Raw genomic sequence first — 19,646 nt, 5'->3', positions numbered from 1 at the left:
ACACCTAAAGTACTGCATCCAGTTTTGGTCACTACACTATAAAAAAGATGTTGAGACTCTAGGAAAAGAGCAACCAGTATGATTAGGGGACTGGAGACTAAAACATATGAAGGATGGTTACAGGAACTAAACCTAGAAATAAGGAGGAACAATCAACCAATGGAACAGCTTGCCCTCAGAAGTTGTGGGAGCTTCATCACTTGAGACTTTTTAAGAAGAGATTGGCCTGCCAATTGTCAGAAATGATTTAGGGTCTCCTGCTTGAGCGGGGGTTTGGACTAGATGAGGTCTATTCCAACTCTGTTAATCTGTGTTTCTCTCTCTCTCTCTCTTTCTCTCTCTCTCTCTCTCTCTCTCTCTCTCACACACACACACACACACACACACACACCTACCTGTCTGTCTGTCTGTCTGTCTGTCTGTCTGTCTGTCTATCTATCTATCTATCTATCTATCTATCTATCTATCTATCTATCTATCTATCATCTATCTATCCATCCATCCATCCATCCATCCATCCATCCATCCATCCATCCATCCATCCATCCATCCATCCATCCATCCATCCATCTATCTATCTATCTATCTATCTATCTATCTCGGTCCTTTTTGAATATTTTAAGGGTTTTCCTATCTATCTTTGGTTATGTCCATGTGGTTCAATTGGAACTCTAATGATATGTTGTTATGCTGCTCCATATGTAAGAATTGTAGGCAGGCATTAATTTATGTGATTTTGAGGGACGTTACTGGGTAGTGAGTGTGATTATTTCTCATTCCTTTTTTCATACAACAACTCAAAAATATCTTCCCAAATCACCCAGTTTTGAGCTACTGTTTGTACAATATATCTCACCATTAATAAAGTCTTGATATTCATTTACACATCACTTCTTACGATATTATATTTATTCTATTACATTTTACTGTATATCTTTAATTATTTTAGGGCTTATTAAAGTTAACTGTTTTTCATATGTGTGTTTGTGTAACAGTTATGCTATTGAGTATGTTATTATATATTGCCCCAAAGCCATAATAAACTGATTTGATTTGAAATAAAATGCAAAAGCAGAACAATCTTTATTTTTAAGGATTAGGTAGAAGAATGTCCTATATACCACAAGAGAGAGTGGGGGGAGAAATAAGGAACTTATAGATGATAATGATTGTTCAAAATTACTGTCTACTTCAAGTCAAATTCAACTTTTGGGATTTATCACCAGTGAAACATAAGGGAAGGAAATAAATATTGATTGGATTTTTGAGAATGCTGGCAAAGATTCTCCGCAATTTGAAATTATGACTAACCTTTTCCAGAAAGAATATGAGATGAGTTTTAAAGTTTTTGGGTAAATAACCCATCTAAGGACTTCCAGGAAATCAAAATAAACATTGATTCAATAGTCTGCATCAGCTGGATTGTGCCTCTTTGGGCACTCATGCATACACTTTGAGGAAAAGGATGCATGAGGAACTGGGTTATTAATGAGTAATTAAACAGAAATTAAAAAGCTATTAACCCAATCACAGAGAGTTTTATGGGGAAGGAAGGGGATTGGCTAGCTGATGAAGAGGAGATTGCCACATTGGAAAAGATCTGATGTTTACAAGTCATCTGTGCTTATCATGATGATGAAAAAGGCAGAGCAGGATTTAATAGATTAATCCATTTCTGCTTGGCAGGTTATAATAGGATATAGGTTTGGCTCATTATACAAAGGTTATTTTAGATAGAAAGAATCTGAAACACCTGGATATGATTAAGAGCAGGGCTGGGCTGTTATGGGAGATGATGGCAGCCCTTTATTGCTGCCAAATTATTAGATAATTTCATATGGTTTCCAATGAGGGGGAACAATTTTTGTTTCCACTGCTGAACTGGGGAATAGCAGATTGCCCCACCAAAACAGAGTAAGTAGTGCTACGCCAGCTGCCTCCTACCCTCATCACCAAATTTGTAGGTTTCTGGCATTCCTATTCTCCATGATGATAGTAAGGTATCTGATGATCTTCCTGCCACTCAAGATTTTAACATGTTTTGCATTTTTAGGAGGAAAATTTATGAGCCACAGTGGGGCAGTGGTTACAGTTTACTTCTGCAGGCTACTTCTTCTGACTACTGGCTGCCTGAAATTTGGAGTTCGAATCTCACTAGGCTCAAGGTTGATTCAGCCTTCTATCCATCTGAAGTGGATAAAATGAAGACCCAGATTGTTGACTCTGTAAAACTGCTTAGAGAGGGCTATAAAGCACTGTGAAGCGATATATAAGTCTAAGTGCTATTGCTAAAATGCCAGGTTCAGGGGTAGGTTCCGGCAGTCACTACTGCCAGTTTGCTCGTGGCTGCTTTGCGTGCATGCACTGTACAATAAAAAATGCTCTGTGCATGGGCAGAAGTGAAAAATAAGATGGTGCCACCTGGAGAACCGGTTCGGGGCGTGGCAGGCCTGCGTCACTGCCGGTTCCAGTGACCCAGGCTGCCAAACCACTACCGGTTTGGCCGAACCAATCTGAACCAGTAGGAACCCACCACTGGCCAGGTTCCTCCTGAGTCTTGAATGACAGTAATCATATTGACACCATTTCCTGTCCTTCAAGAATCAGGAAGAACTGCCCATTATGATTTCTGATGGATGTCTTGCAACCTGTCTGGCTTAGTTTAGCTTGGGGCGGATGGGTGATGCTTCAGGGAGGGAAGCTAGGCATTCAGGAGGGATGGTGAAGTAGAATTGCTGGAGAAGACCACTTAGCCCCAGGGTTCTTGCACTGATCTCTTGCCTGCACCAATTGCCTTCTGTGACTTGGATGCCTCCCTGAAAAGCAAGCATTGTCCATTGCAATCTCATGGTGATGCTACTTGCTTGAAGAAGAGAAACTCTGCTAACTTTTGCTATTGTCCAAACGCCATGTCAATTTCCCTGCAAAGTTCAAGTTCATATATTTGACTAAATATTTCCTTGAATATCTTCTTAAATTGACTTCTGCCAAGTCTTACTGATGATGTTGTGGGGGAGAGGTGTTATCCATTCAGTTGTGTCTCACTTTTGGCAATTTTATGGGCCAGGTCTTTCCACATCTTCCGATCTTGCACTGCTTCTTTACATTGTTCTATACTCTGTCCCAAAGGTCCTTTTTCAAGAGGCAACTGAACTTACTGGTTTTTTCTTTGAAGACATTTCTCTCCTCATCTAAGAAGTTTCTTCTTCAGCTGAAGAAGCTTCTTGGATGAGAAGTGAAATGTCTTCAAAGAAAAAATAACCCAGAAAATCCAGTTTCCTCTTGAAAAAGCACCTTTGGGACAACCATGACCTAGATAACTAAGAATCTCCACCAATGTTCTATGCTCTGGTTGGTGTCAGCATTGATGGTGTCCAGCCACCATGTTCTTTGATGGCCTAGTTTCATTTTACCTTCCAAACATCTTTGCTTTTTCCACTGAATTCCCCCATATGGCATGGTCAAAATAAGTGAGATGTAGTTGTGTAATCTTTCCTTGCAGTGAATGTCTGGTGTTATGCATTCCAGCCCTTGCTTATTACCGTATTTTTCAGAGTATAAGACACTCCAAAATATAAGACATACCTAGCTTTTGGGGAGGAAAACAAGGGGAAAATATCTGCCTCTGCCTTCTAGCAAATTGCCTCCTTACAACAAACAGCACAGACAATATACACTATTTGTAGTGTTACATTTCAGACTATACTTGTACAGATGCTGTTAAAATTGATGTGCTTTCTAAAAGTACAGTTATTCTCTGCTATTTAAAAGAGGATACAATAGCACTGGGCCTCCTCAGAGCAAGCATTTATTTTAAAAAGCTTCTTCATTCTGTTAAGGTGTCTAGAACAATAATAAATCAGTCTTTAAAAAATAAGTTTAATAATTTGAACATTCTATAGGCATTTATAGTTACTGACTTATCTCCTTGCAGCTAATAGCCCGATTAGCACAAGGGGAAAAAATCTGCCTCTGCCTCCCAGCAATTTGCCTGTGGAGCAAACAGCAAGTTTCACTTTCAGTTTCTCCCTATCATCAGCTGTTTTAGGCTGCAGGGAGTGCTATAGCCTGTTGCAGTCTCCGCAAGCCCCCGTTTGCTGCAAGGAGGTAAATTGGTGGGAGGCAGAGGCCAAAGGGTGGGGGACAGTAGGTTGGTGGGGGTACATTTAGTGTATAAGATGCACACAAGTTTTCACCCTCTTTTAGGGAGAAAAAGGTGCATCTTATACTCTTTAAAATACAGTAGTCACCTTTACTCTCGAAGGAATACCCAGGAGCCTACACTATTACCACAACTCAAATGAGTAGATTTTCTTGTCTTGCTTTTTTAAGCTCCAATTTTCACAACCACAGGAACACGATAAAGCGAATTAACCTACATTTGGTTTCCAGGATGATGTCCTAGCTTTTCCCTATTTGGCTCATGTTCCTCATTGCTGTGTGACCTAGAGTGTAATATCAGGTTAGAATAATAATCTTTACTAACTTGTTAGGAGGGACATGGTGGCTCAGTGGCTAAGACACTGAGCTTATCCATCAGGAAGGTTGGTAGTTTGGTGGTTCAAATCCCTAGCGCCGCGTAACTGAGTGAGCTCCCATTACTTATCCCAGCTTCTGCCATCCTAGCAGTTCGAAAGCATGTAAAAATGCAAGTAAAAAAATGGGAACCACCTTTGGTGGGAAGGTAACTGTGTTCCGTGTGCCTTCAGCGTTTAGTCATGTCGGCCACATAACCACAGAGATGTCTTTGGACTTCGGAGTTGGGAATGACTAGCACATTTGTGTGAGGGGAACCCTTTATCTTTACATTTCACTTGTTAGGACTATTTTAATGATAGTCCCCTTCTCATAAATATTCCTCTGGTTATTATTTCTTAGATGATCACAGACTGCTTTTATGAATTATTGTTTCCATTATGTCTTTGTGAAATTACTGAATATTCATGAATCAGTTACCTATGAGTCAATTTCTTCTGTCTGTACTGATTACAGGGCTAATTTTATTAAACAGTTTCTATTGGCTTCATTTTGCAATGGCTAAGTAAAATATTGACTATTAAATTATTAAAATTTTGTTATTTGAGATCTACCTGGCTTTGTTAGTCTGAAATTAACATTTACTTGTTTAAACAATACAGTCAAAAGACCAACTGAGGTAGATGCAAGCATTTCGTATTGATTGAATGAATCAATATGAAATGCTTGCATTTACCTCTCTTCGTCTTTTGACTATATTGTTTAAATTATTAAAAGAGACTAACTGTTTTAAATTTACTTGTATATTTAAAAATATACAATGTGTGTTAGATTGCCCTCTGCATTACTCTTTGTGTGGGCAGCAGAGCTCTTTTCTGTAAATAGTATTCATCACAGATGTTAAAGACTTGCTCAAAGTGTGACTCAAAATCTTGGTTAGATTCAGCAAGAAGAGTCAAGACTCAAGAGCTAGGAAGTCAAACTTTGGAAAAAGTGCAGAGAAGAGCAACTAAAAGGATTCAAGGTTTGGAGACTAAAACATATAAAGAACCATTGCAGGATTTGGGTATGGCTAGTCTAGAGAAATGAAGAACTAGAGGTGATATAATAGCAGTGCTCCAGGATTTGAGCAGCTGCCACAAAGAAGAGGGGGTCAACTTATTTTCCAAGCTCCAAAGGGCAGGACAAGAAACAATGGATTCTTGAAGTAACCTGGAATTAAGTAGAAACTTTCTAACAGTGAGAAGAATTAACCAGTGGAATGGCTTGCCTTCAGAAGCTGTAGGTACTTCTTTACTGAAGGTTTTTAAAAAGAGACTGGACAACCATTTGTCTGAAATGGTATAGAATCTCCTGCTTGAGCAGGGGCTGGACTAGAAGGCCTCCAATGTCCCTTTCATCTTATTCTGATGGACTCTGAAGCTTAAGTTTTGTACATCTCAGTTGTGGCTTCTGTTGACACCCTGTTAAGATTTAAAGAATGTCAAGAGTAAATTTTGTATGTGGGTTGTTAACAAGAGTTAAGCCAGAGTTAATTTATTTATTCATCAAATTTCTACACTGCCCATTTCACCTACGTGAATCTGGGTGGCTCATAATAAAAACCTATGAAAAGTGGCATAGTAAAAAACAGAGGTTAAAAGTTAAAAGTTAAGCATTACAGGAGATTAAAAGGTTCTAAATGGCAGGAGGAGTTCCTTTAATCCATTCTTAGATCTCCATGTCAGTTGATTAAACCAAGTCTTGACATTTTGGAATTCTTCAAAGTTCTTAATGGCATGGCCTTATGTCTTTAGCCATCTTTTATTTTAATTAATCTAGCTGTATTTGTACATGAAATATCCCATGAATTGGATGACATAATAGATTTTTTTTACCTCTAATCACTAATATGAATGATTATCTAACATTCCACACCAAGCAACCATGGGAAGCCTTATAACCAAGATGTTGTTTCCTCCTTTTTCCCATGCAAATAATAATCTTCTAAGGGTAAAATGCAATGTTATTTCCCCACAGGCCATTTTCAATAGCTGAAACTGAATTTCTTGTAGAAGAAACATTTTTAAATGCTCTTTTGCACGAGGACCGTATAGAATCTATTGAAATCCAGTGTGTTGAATGTCAAGAAACTCCTGTTCAATGGGAGGGAAACACACACACACACACACACACACAAACACACACACACACACACACACACATCAAGTGACATCTGATCTTTTCTAACTAAAGCCAAGGCTAAAGGGCAGGGTTTTCCTGCTTTTGAGTCAAATATTTAATGACAAGGAATTTAATTAAAAGGAATGGAATGGAATAAAATAGAAAATAAATAGAGAATAGAGTAGAGTAGAGTAGAGTAGAGTAGAGTAGAGTAGAGTAGAGTAGAGTAGAGTAGAGTAGAGTAGAGTAGAGTAGAGGATAGGATAGGATAGGATAGGATAGGATAGGATAGGATAGGATAGGATAGGATAGGATAGAAATATGGAATAGGATAGGATAGGATAGAGTAGAATATGGAATAGGATAGAATAGAATATGGAATAGGATAGAAATATGGAATAGAAAAGGATAGAGTAGAGTAGTGTAGTGTAGCATAGAATAGAATAGGGTAGGGTAGGGTAGGGTAGAGTAGAATAGAATAGAATAGAATAGAATAGAATAGAATAATTTGAATGGCTTAAATATAAAGAATTATCTCTCTTCAGTACATATGAGTCTCACAAGGAAACTGTCCTGTTTTATTACTGTATAAATTTGATTTAATTGTAGTGGAGACAATTTTTCATGTTCAGTTGCTGGACAAGACAATGTCACCTAAAAGATAGGTGGTTTTTTATGTATCTTCATAAGACAGGGGTTCATCACTGAGAAACATTACATGGGGCTCACAATACTCAGTGTGAAAGTGATGTCACTTTCAATACATAATATATAATAAAATACTCAATAGTATAACACTTGATCAACATAAGCCAACAACCACTATGGGCTGCAAGAGTGAATAGACTCCAACACAGCATTTCTCAAGCTTTGCAACTTTAAGATAAGATGACTGTCAGCCTCTACTTTGTTTACTTGCTTTAGGCTGCCATGGAAACGGGTGGAGGGCATCGTATTTGGGATGGGAATAATTGGTACAGGAGGATTAGTTAAAAAGGGAGTTTTGTTCTCACCATCTTCTGCACATGCTGATGGCCGATGTTTGGACCTGGTCAAGGCCAACCATCCTGCATACCAACCTGATGATGCTTCTTGGAGATGCAACCCACATGACACCTAAGGGAGTTGCAGATTGAGCAATGGGGTGGGGGTTGTTGGAGGGAGGGGGCTGGGCAGATGTGTGATATGTATGATTTCACACTTTTCTGACTCAGACCTTGCTTTATTTCACTGCTATCTATTCATAACCAGTAAAAGTACTTTTAATTCCACAAGCAATGGAGTTGAGAGGTTTTTTTCTTGGTTACTGAAGGAGGCATGCCTGACATTAAGCAAGGTCTCTCTTAGCACTTATCCCAGAGCTAACACCTTCCGAGAAGAGTGCAAAAAAACTATAACCTTCAAGGAAATGTCCAACCCAGGCAGTGACCAGGAGGACAACTTGGGGGCTGCCGGACACTCATGCCCTTTGGAGATGGAGCATATGGCGAAACTGGATTTGGAGGAAAGATCCATTCACCCTAGGTGGTCATTGGGAGTGGGGCAGAGATACGAACCTGAGGAAATTCCTGCAGGAGTTACCACCAGCCTTCGTCAGCTACCTGCAGCTGCCTGGCAGGAAGCCAAAGAGGAGGATCTCATGATGTCCTGCACTATGAAACTTTTCCAAAAGGCTTGGGAGAAACACTGTTCCTGTAAGAGCCAGGCTGAGAAGGAAGTTGATTTCCATGATCGAGAAGAGAGACGAGAGGAGGACCTGTCTCACCCTGAGGGGGCCCTGGGGGCAGACAGTGGAGCTGATCAGGATGGGAGAGCCTTAGCAGCAGCTGCAGCGACTGCATGACCCCCACAGACGCCAAATGGCAAAAGTTCCTTCTCTTGGGGTGAAATTCAGAGGTGACCCCAAAGAACTAGGATTTTTCCTGATCCAGGTCTGGAATTTCATGCAACAGTTTGGAGAAGATCTCCCCAACGAGGAAACCAAGGTGAGAGCGGTGACTATGGCATTGGAGAATAAGGTGGCAGCTTGGATGGTCACCTTGCATAATGATGACCCTCCTTGCTGAGGAATTACAATGCGTTTATGGCCGCCTTGAGGAAGTGCTTTGATGACCCGCTAGCCGAGCGTAAGGTGAGAACTAAAATGAAAGCTCCTACTCAGGGAAGAAGTTCGGTGGCTGAATACATTCAAGAGTTTCGTGAGCTCTCAGTGCATATGCAGATGGTCCAAGGAGGCTTTAATGGACAGTTTTATGGATGGCTTGAACCAAGATATATACCAGAACTGTGTTAACAGAGGGACTCCACATAACCTGCAATGCTGGTACGAGTTAGCAGCAGATGTGGAGATTGACCTAGCCAGGAATAAATACCGGGAAGACAGTGAGAAAGGTAAAGAGGTGAGAAAGAGGTTTCCTTCTTGGTTACTGAGGGAGGCATGCCTGACAACTCCCAAAATTCTCCAGCCAGCAGGAAAATGAAAGTCATCATTGCATTGGACTGAATGAAAATCAGTTAGAGATGGAAGAAAATCTTTAACAGGAATCTCTTATCTTCACATCTTTCAGGAGCTTCAGCATTTATTTTCTCCTTGTCTCTCTTCTCTTAAACATTCCCATTCACAATGAGTATGCCAGATCAACTTTCCCTTTCATCTTTTCTGCCACAATGCTCATTATCTGATGATGGTAAGAAGTTGCAATGAATGGATGCATCCAGCTTTTGGAATTTAGAAAACATTCACCATGTTAGTTGAAGCTGATGTAAAATATGAGCTCAAATTCCATTATTATACTTGGAGATTTACAGATATTTTGAAAATTGGACCTGTCCATTGGTAAACACTACAAAATGACATATACTAACTGTTCTGATCCCCCTCTTCGCTCGTTCACAAACGATAGCCAGACAGAACTTCAAAGGAAATATCTTTATCAGTCCCGGCTCAAGCTGGCTGTGAGCCCAAAATAAGCATAGATAAAGTCTCTGGCAAAAAGTTACACAGCAAATGCAAAAACAAAACTCTTACAGCAAACCAGGTTTACAGAAAGCAAATCACTTATCCAAGTGCCTCTTTGAATCACAGAACTGAACTCAGGAACAAACGAACGACGAACGATGTTGAATTCTGCAACTAAGGCGTGGCACCATCAGTCTTTTATCTGCAGGAGAAGACCCTAACGAGCAACAGCTGCTCATTATCCTGCAACAACTCACAGGTTTCTGCTGAGTCACAACAACTTACCATATTTTCTTTTCTTGGTAAAGTATTTGCTATGAAAAAGGCAATACAAAATGGAAGCATTTAAATCTGCATATATTGTGCAATCAAGAAAGCTTTAATTAATTTCCTCAAGTGGCAAAGTTTATTTGGGACCCGTGTGGGAAAAGATATTGGTGATATATTGGGTTTCCCCACCCTCTAAATTGCCATTATGCTAATTAGAAGGGGAGTAAGTTTTCAGTATTTTCTCTTCTTGCTTCAATCTCTGATTAACTTTAAAGTGTAATTAGAAATTGCTATTGTAAATTCCCAATATCCCCTTTCCAATGAGTCTAATGAAACGGCAATTAATATTCCTGTGGGCTAGAAAGAAAGATGCTTTGGGGGAAATTAAAGAGTTGTAAGGAAGAAAGAGGGGGCAATCAGTTATTAATGTGGATGCAAAGTACATAAACTGTACGTAACTGAGAAAGCAAGCAAGCAGAGAATTCCTGCTTTACTCCATTCCTCAGTAGAGACAGTTCCCATTTTGCAACCACTGTTGGAGCAAGAATTTCTGTGGGGTATGTATGAGAGAGTGATTGTATGTATACATGAGAGGAACGAGAGCGCAGCCTGGTGCCCCTCCACTGAGTGCATAAGCAGAAGTGGGAGGGGGCCCAGATCTACCTCTCGTCCTAGAATGAATGATAGATGTGGCCTGCTGGGAAAAATGGGGGCCATGAGAGAAGGCCATGAGAGTCTATGGGGATGGGGGCAGGTCGGAGCATCTCGGTCACGACTGGGAGGGGCAGGTATGATGGGAGCTACAGGGCTAGCCATTACCGGGGAAGGAGGGCTCGCTACGTCACAGCGGTCCCTCGTTCCGGCCCTGTAAGCTCAACTCAAGGACCTGATGGCAAGAGAAGCCAGGGCCCTGGTCTCAGGTTGTTGCTCCTAAATGCCAGGTCTGTGATCCATAAAGCTCCTCTCGTCTGGGACTTAATACTTGACGAGGGGGCAGACCTGGCATGTATTACTGAAACCTGGCTGGGCCATGAGGGAGGAGTCCCCCTCTCACAAATGTGCCCAGAAGGGTTCCAGGTGCTCCACCAACCACGACACCAGAAAAAGGGGTGGGGGAGTGGCAGCTATTATCCGACGTTCATTAGTTCCTCGCAGAGTCTCTGCTACAGAGACTGTGGAGTGTGAGTCTCTTCTCTTGAAGTTGGACCTAGGGGTTCAAGTGGGCTTGTTTTTGACGTACCTACCTCCCAGCTGCGTCACAACAGAGTCAGTGCCTGCGCTCCTAGAGTCAGTAGCCGGATTGGCGGTTGAGTTCCCCAGACTGATAGTACTGGGGGATTTCAACCTGCCATCTCTAGGCGAACGCTCTGATGGGGTGCAGGAGTTCATGGCTTCCATGACAACCATGGACTTTACCCAGGTAATTCAGGGTCTGACTCATAGAGCGGGACACATGCTCGACCTAGTGTTTCTCTCAGGGCAGTGGAGATGTGATCTTGAGCTAAGGGGAATAGAGATCTCGCCCTTGTCATGGTCAGATCACTTCCTGTTGAGGCTTGATTTTCGGAACTACTCCCCTACTGCAGGTTCTGCCCCAGGCACCTGATGGACCCGCTGGGATTTCAGAAGGAGCTTGGAGTGATACCTGACTCCCTTGCCCACAATCCGACAGAGTCCTTGGTCGCCGCCTGGAATACAGTGGCGACTGAGGCGCTAGACCGGATTGTGCCATTGCGGACTCTCTGCGGCAGTGGATCCAGGAGGGCACCTTGGTTCACCGAGGAACTCCGGGAGATGAAGCACCAAAAGAGACGCCTAGAGCAATGCTGGAGGGCTAGCAACTCCGAATCTGACCGAACACTATTAAGAGCCTTTATTAGGACTTATTTAGTGGCGATATGGGTGGCAAAATGTGCTCATTTTTCCGCTCTTATTGCGTCCACAGAATCCCGCCCAGCTGCCCTGTTTAGGATAACCCATTCCCTCCTGAAAGGGGAGGACACGGGGGAAGCCTTACAGGGACGGGCTGAGGAATTTGCTCAGTTTCTGTCGGATAAAATCACTCAGATTCGGACAGACCTTGACTCCATTTGGACAGTACCAGCGGAGATGCCGAGGGAGGGTCTTGCTCAGATTTCCTGGAATGAGTTCCAGCTTGTCACCACTGAGGAAGTGGACAAGGCCATGGGAGCGATGAGTGCCTCCACTGTTTGCTGGATCCGTGTCCCTCCTGGCTGGTCTCGACCAGCAGGGAGGTAACACGAGGCTGGCTCCAGAGAATTATGAACTCGTCTTTGCAGGAGGGATCTTTCCCGCAACCTCTGAAGGAAGCGGTGGAAAGACCCCTCCTCAAGAAGCCTTCTCTGGACCCAGCTATTCTTAAAAACTATCGTCCGGTCTCCAACCTCCCTTTTCTAGGGAAGGTTGTTGAGAAGGTGGTGGCCCTTCAACTCTGACGGACCTTGGATGAAGCAGATTATCTAGACCCTTTTCAGTCTGGTTTCAGGCCTGGATACTGCACCAAAACCGCTTTGGTCGTACTGACCGATGATCTCTGGCGGGCCAGGGATAGAGGACATTCCTCTATCCTAGTGCTCCTTGACCTCTCAGCAGCCTTCGATACCATCAACCATGGTATCCTTCTGCGATGGAGGAGGTGGGGGTGGGAGGCACCATTCTACGGTGGTTCTCCTCTTACCTCTCCGACAGGTCACAGTCGGTGTTGGTTGGCGGGTAGAGCTCGACCCCTAGACCCCTTAAATATGGGGTGCCGCAGGGGTCGGTCCTGTCCCCCCTCCTATTTAATATCTACATGAAGCCACTGGGTGAGATCATTCATCGGGACAGGATTAAATACCATCAATATGCGAATGACACACAGTTGTATCTCTCCGCCTCATGCCAGCTCAGCGTAGCGGTGGAAGTGATGTGCCAGTGCCTAGAAGCTGTTAGGGTCTGGATGGGAGTGAACAAACTTGCACTCGATCCTGACAAGACCGAGTGGCTATGGATGTTGCCCCCTAAGGACAGCCCAGATAGTCCATCCCTAAACCTGGGGGTGAAAATTTACACCCCTCAGAGAGGGTCCGCAACTTGGGGGTTCTCCTGGATCTGCAGCTGATGTTAGAACATCACCTGTCGGCTGTGATCAGGGGGGCCTTTGCCCAGGTTCGCCTGGTGCACCAGTTGCGGCCCTATTTGGATTGGGAGGCACTTCAAATGGTCACTCATGCCCTTGTCACCTCAAGACTTGACTACTGTAATGCGCTCTACATGGGGCTGCCTCTGAAAAGTGTTTGGAGACTACAATTAGTCCAGAATGAAGCTGCGTGAGCGATACTGGGTGTACCAAGATACACCTACATTACACCTATCCTCCCCGAGCAGCACTGGCTCCCTATCAGTCTCCGAGCGCGATTCAAGGTGCTGGTCATTACCTTTAAAGCCCTACATAGCCTGGGACCCGGATATCTGCGAGACCGTCTTCTGCTGCACACCTCCCAATGGCCAATAAGATCACACAGGGTGGGCCTTCTCCAGGTGCCGTCGGCCAGACAATGTCGGCTGGCGGCTCCCCAGGGGAGGGCCTTCTCTGTAGCCGCTCTGACCCTATGGAATGAACTACCCCCAGAGATCCAGACCCTACCCACTCTCATGGCCTTCCAAAAGGCTATTAGAACCTGGCTATTCCAGCAGGCCTGGGGCTGTTGACCTCTTGACCGAGGTCCAGCCCCAATTAGACTGGGTATATGATGTGCTTTTTTTAAATCTGCTTTTCTCCATTTGTTTTTAACTTTTAACTTTTAAAATTTATTTTCTGTAAGCCGCCCGGAGTCCTTTGGGTTTGGGCGGCCTATAAATTTATTAAATCAAATCAAATCAAATTGCTAAGCGAAGTGGTTGGTTATGTGAGTCCTGACAGATTTTATAAACTTTTTGCCACCATTGTTATGTGAATCCCATGGTCATTAAGCAAATCTGTTTTTTCCAGGGGTGGGCTTCAAAAATTTCAGCAATGGGTTCTCGGCCTGGTTGCTGGGTGGCCATGACCATGGTGGGCATGGCCTACTCGGCCTCCTGCATCATGCCGGGGGGATTTTTGCCTTTCCCACACTCCAGAGGCTTTGTTTGAGCCTCCGGGAGGGCGAAAACTGCCTCCTCTGAGCTCTGGAGGGCCTCTGGAACTGGAAAAGGGTCTGGAACTTTGGAACTTCCAGGAGGCCCATTTTCCCCCTTCCCCAAGCCTCTGTGTGGGCCCTGAACGTATCTTGCATTCAAAACAGGTCGTGTGAAGACTCATGGGAGGGAAGGGGTTGGTGGGGCGGCACCAGCCAGGGGTGGGATTTGGAGGTTCTCTGAACTGGCCATAATGTTAGCTACAAGTTCTCCTGAACCTGGGCGAACCTGTAGCGGCCCACCCCTGGATTTTTTTCCATTGATTTTGCTTGTCTTCTGAGAAGATTGCAAATGGTGATCACATGACCCCAAGATGCTGCAAATGTCATAAGTACATGCCAGTTGTGTGAAGTGCCTGAATTTTGATCATATGATTTGTGGGGATGCTGTGATGTGGGGATGCTGTGATGCAAGGACCAGTAGTAAATCACTTTTTTTCAGACTTGTTGTAACAAGCTTGTTGTTGAATGGCCATAAATCAAGGACTACCTGTGTGGGTGTTTTTCTGGATCAAGGAACGGCTAAGTGTGTTGTGGTTAAAGGACAACCTTTGGCCCAATTAACTAACTCAAAATGGGTTTAGATTTAGCCTAAATTGGAAGCTTGGTCTCAGTAAGTTTAACTTTCACCCTGTAGCAGCAATAACAAGTAGACAGAAACATGGGTAACTTATAGCCAGATTTATTTATTGTGGTGCTGAGTCTGATTATCCACATATGTTCTTTACATTTCCCCCTTCTTTCCATTTCTCATCTCCTTTCCACAGTCTGAAAGGATGGACTTCAATGCGACCTGCACTTTTAAGGTCTCAAGCTTCATCTAAAGGTTTTCAAAGTCTGTTGAAATGTGGTTATAATTGGGTTTTTAAAGAAATGTTTAGCTGGAGGGAATAATCAGTAGACTTAATGAGTCTTAGAAGTCATTGGGCTGGTTCACTAATTTTTTTCATTATACTTTATGTGCTGATGAATCTGGTTAACATATTTTGTTTCAGTCCCTTGTGATGAATCTCCAAAGTCCCTTCCAGCTCTATTCTATTCTGTTCCTCGTTCTCTTCTGTGACAAACAGAAAAATCCTCTCTGCTTTTTCATTCCCCTGAAAACTCAGATCCTCTTTCATCTACCAGGCCTTGAAAATGTTGCTGAGTTGCAGTATATTTTTATGGTCTCTCCCTTCTATTTATATGGATCATCCTTTAGGTTGCTTCTTTGACTGTTCTTTACTTTAAAAAAAAAACACTCCCTCGTCAGGTTCTCATATAGACCTAGACAAATGTGCGATAGAAGACAGCATCACCACCAGATGGATTTGTAACTGGCTGACAAACTGTAGTCAATGAGTAGTCATTAATGGCACTACATCTACATGGAGGGAAGTAAATAGTGGGGTTGTCAGGGTTCTAAATAGCATCCAAAATTAAATCAGAGGCAGAGGCAAAGCATTCCTCAAAGTCCCAATTTATTAAGAGAGCCATGTTGTCACATCTGAGAAAACCCAAATCTGAAAGCTTCGTGGTTTTTCCCAGCCAGTTGAAAGTTCAAGATCTTGCCCCCACACCCACAAGCCCATCACATTATCCAATCTCCCACTACCATGCTGGCAGTTCCAGCCATCCAGTTCTGGTCAGGTGCAGAGGTGCAAAGACAAAGGATGACCTTGGCTTTCTAGAAAATTTTTTGTTATGGCTACATATCCTCTAACACCGTACAATCCCCCCTCCCATTTTCCCACAATAGAAAATGCATAGTAAAATAACAGAAAGTGTGGCAGGCCAAAGATCCAAAAGAAAAGATGTCTGCAGGCCTGACAGGGGTAACACAAGGATTTGTCTTAGGCCCAGTACTCCTCAATTTCTTCATAAATGACTTAGATGAGGGAATAGAAGGGAACTCATCAAATCTGCAGATGACTCTAAACTGGCAGGAATACCAACACCCCAAAAGACAAGCTCAGGATCCAAAAACATCTTGACAGACTTTAACAATGGGCCCTATCAAACAACATGAAATTTAATGTGGAGAAAAGCAAGGTTTTACACCTGGGCAGGAAAAACCAAAGGTACAAGTACAGATCAGGTGAAACCTGGCTCAAAAACAGTAACTGTGAGAAGGACTTTGGAACCCTAGTGGACAATCACTTAAACAGCAATGTACAGCAGCAACCCCAAAAATGGATACAGTCCTTGGTACGGTCACCACATTACAAAAAAGATGTTGAGACTTTGGAAAAAGGGCAAAGAAGAGCAACTAAAAAGATTAAAGGCCTGAAAACTAAAATATATGAAGAACGGTTGCAGGATTTGGATTTGGCTAGTCTAGAGAAAAGAAGGACGAGCGGGGACATGATAGTACTATTCCAATATTTGAGACGCTGCCACAAAGAGGAGGGGGTCAATTTATTATCCAAAGTACCAGAGGGAAGGACATGAAACAATGGAGGGAAATTAATCAAGGAGAGAAGCAACCTGGAATTAAGGAGAAACTTCCTAACAGTAAGTACAATTAACCAGTGGAACAACTTGCTTTCAGAGGTTGTGAGTCCTTCATCACTGGAGGTTTTTAAGAAGAGACTGGACAGTCACTTATCTGAAATGGTATAGGATCTCTTGCTTGAACAGGGGTTTGGACTAGAAGACCTCCAATGTCTCTTCCAGCCTACTCTGTTCTGATATCTTCATCTGTTCTCATCATCCACTATTCTCAGTTTTTGACATTTCCTTCAAGGACTGCTATGAACGTGCATTTGCTCCAACTAAAGACCAGGTTGTCTTTAAAGACAACTGCAGAATCCTTCAGTTAATCTTCACTTGTCTTCCTTGGGCATCACAAACGGACTTTTTATGCAGTCGCCTTGTCAACCGTAGATTGAGAGTGAAAACATTGTTGTGATTTCCTAAACCCCAATAATCAGCTCTCCACCCGATCTCCTGTATGTTGACTCTGCTCATGTATGCAGTGAACAAACAGAAATAATAATGAACAAACCTCAAGGCTATGCCACTTTTTCATACATTCATTCATGCTTCCTTTTTGTGTCGTTTGTACATGCATTCAATATTCAGTATAAAAATATAGCTAAATGTACACTTGAAGATACATTTCCTGGCCAGTACCATTCTCTATATTCTTACATTTTCTACAACCTCTCAAAAATGCATTTTTAAAGGAAATTTCTAAGCTTCTTTATATTGAACAGTTAAAAGCAACAAAGATGTAGGTTAAGTTATCAAAATATATAAGGATATATTTCATTCAATCTTCTCATGTCTCAAAGTTCTAGGCATGAAGTTGTCAGGGTTCCAAATAGCATCATCAAACCATAACACTCCAAGGCTAGAAATTCCTCAAAGTTGCAATTTATTAAAAGAGCCATGTTGGCACATCTGGGAAAACCCAAATCTGAAAGCTTCCAGGTTTTCCCCAACCAGTTGAAAGTTCAAGATCCTGCCCCAACACCCACAAGTTCATCACATGGTCCAATCTTTCACTGCCACAAAGACAGATTCCTCCCATCCAGATCTAGCCAGGTGGAGAGACAAAGATTACCTTGGCTTTCTAAGAAGAATGTTATTATAGCTACATATTACCCAATTTCATTTAACCCCCCCTCCTATTTTCCTACAATAGAAAGTGTGACAGAAGTCCAAAAAGAAAAGATGGCTTGCAGGCATCTCAGAAGGCACTAGTTGCACCATTAGCCTTTCAATGAAGAAGAGACTCACACACTATTTTTCTTTGGTTGCACGAGGGTATCTCTTTCAGGTCATTCAACACATGAATTTGAGATAAAAAAACCATCTGCCTTTTACATGATTGCATCCATGCCAGGAGGAAAAACATCTTCCTTCTTTCCCAACTCCAGGTTGTCTCTTGCTAAGAAAGCTGCTAAGAAAAACAGTTTCTCATTTGCTTCAGTTCAGTTGTCCAATGTAGTGCATGACATTTTTAATCTCTGTTCTAAAACGGGCTTGTTATCCCCTTGTCCCCAACATTGCTGAGCCAGCAGAAGTCATGGTTGAAAAATCATCCTCACATTCTTTTTGAGGGGCAGTAGTAGAAAGGGTGATGATCTGAACATGGTGAAAATCAGAGAGACGGTCATGGATCTCTTCAGGTTAAACAATGCCTAGATTATATTCCATGAGTGCTGTTTCCAAAACCCAGGATCCCAAATGAGTGATGGCTTTTCTTTATTTAAACAATCATGATTTTTTTTTAAATTAAAGACCCCTCTTCTTCTATTCCTTCAAGTCCTCCTTGGAAATTCTGCTGAGATCAAGTGATGCAGCAGTGCAGAACCAAAAACGACTCTATAGCAGCTGAGACAGACCTGTGGTGTCTCCTTCTGTAAAACTCTGTCTCACTTAAATTCCCAGAAGCAATGCATGACAAGTAGTCGAATTAGAGAATCACGCAAAAGCTTGTTCTTTTTCCACAAGATTAGTTTTACAGCTATAGATAGACCTTGTATAGGGCTCTGCCAAATAATGTATGTTGGGAAACAGAGCTCCATCAATGGGGGCAGCTGTGGTATTCTCCAAACCAATTAATTGATGAGAATGTTCTTTGGTAGTATCTGTGGAGAACCTCGACCATCCAGGTCATGATTGTCCCAAAAGGCAGCTGGACTTTCTTGGCTTTTTTTCCCCTTGAAAATGTTTCACTTCTCATCCAAGAAGTTTCTTCAGAACTGCAGAAGCTTCTTGGATGAGAAGCAAAATGTTTTCAAAGAAAAAAAAGCCAAGAAAGTCCAGTTGCCTTTTGGACAAAGCACCTTTGGGACTTCCTTGGTAGTGATATGGTGATGATGATGTAGTTTTGGACTTCCCTCAGTTCCTTAGCCATAATTCAAATAATAAAAAACTCTATGTTGGCAAAATCAGGGTGATTCCTTATTTAAAAACAAACACACATGCACACTGGAGGTGGGATTCAGCAGGTTCTGACCAGTTCTGGAGAACCAGTAGCAGAAATTTTGAGTAGTTCAGAGAACCAGTAAATATCACCTCCGGCTGGCCCCGCCCCCATCTATTCTCTCCCTCCCGAGTGCCAGGTGATCAGGAGGAAATTGAGATTTTACAGTATCCTTCCCCTGCTACACCCACCAAGCCATGCTCACCAAGTCATGCCATGGCCACCAAGCCACACCCACAAAACCAGTAGTAAATTTTTTTGAATCCCACCACTGATGCACACACAGTGAAAATCAATTCATTGGGGGAGACCACAGGTGGATTGCTCCTGGTTCAGCTCATCTCGGCTCAGGTGAACAGGTAGTAGTGATGGTGGGAGCCTCCGCCCACCCTCATGGATGCTTCTGTGCATGCGCAGAAGCATTGCATGTGTGCACAAGCGAACCAGTAGTAAAAAATTTGGAAACCCACTACTGGGTGGGGCACTTAGTTCTGAGGAGCAGTACTGGGCAAGGGAGCATTAGCTTTTCTCCACCATTACACCACCCTCGCCAGAAAGTCATACCAACATCTTCTCCAGCAACAAGGTGGAAGGACTCAAGATGTGATGAGTGCATCGTTGGAAGCGCTGAAAGACAAAGTTAGGAACCCATTGATGAAAACCTCTGTGTTCACTGAGAGTCAGCATT

Source organism: Thamnophis sirtalis, unplaced genomic scaffold (assembly GCF_051295495.1).
Source record: "Thamnophis sirtalis isolate CommonGarterSnake01/CBP01778 unplaced genomic scaffold, rThaSir2_p1.2 scaffold_15, whole genome shotgun sequence".
In the NCBI taxonomy this organism is placed as follows: Eukaryota; Metazoa; Chordata; class Lepidosauria; order Squamata; family Natricidae; genus Thamnophis; species Thamnophis sirtalis.
This window is presented reverse-complemented; position numbering follows the sequence as displayed.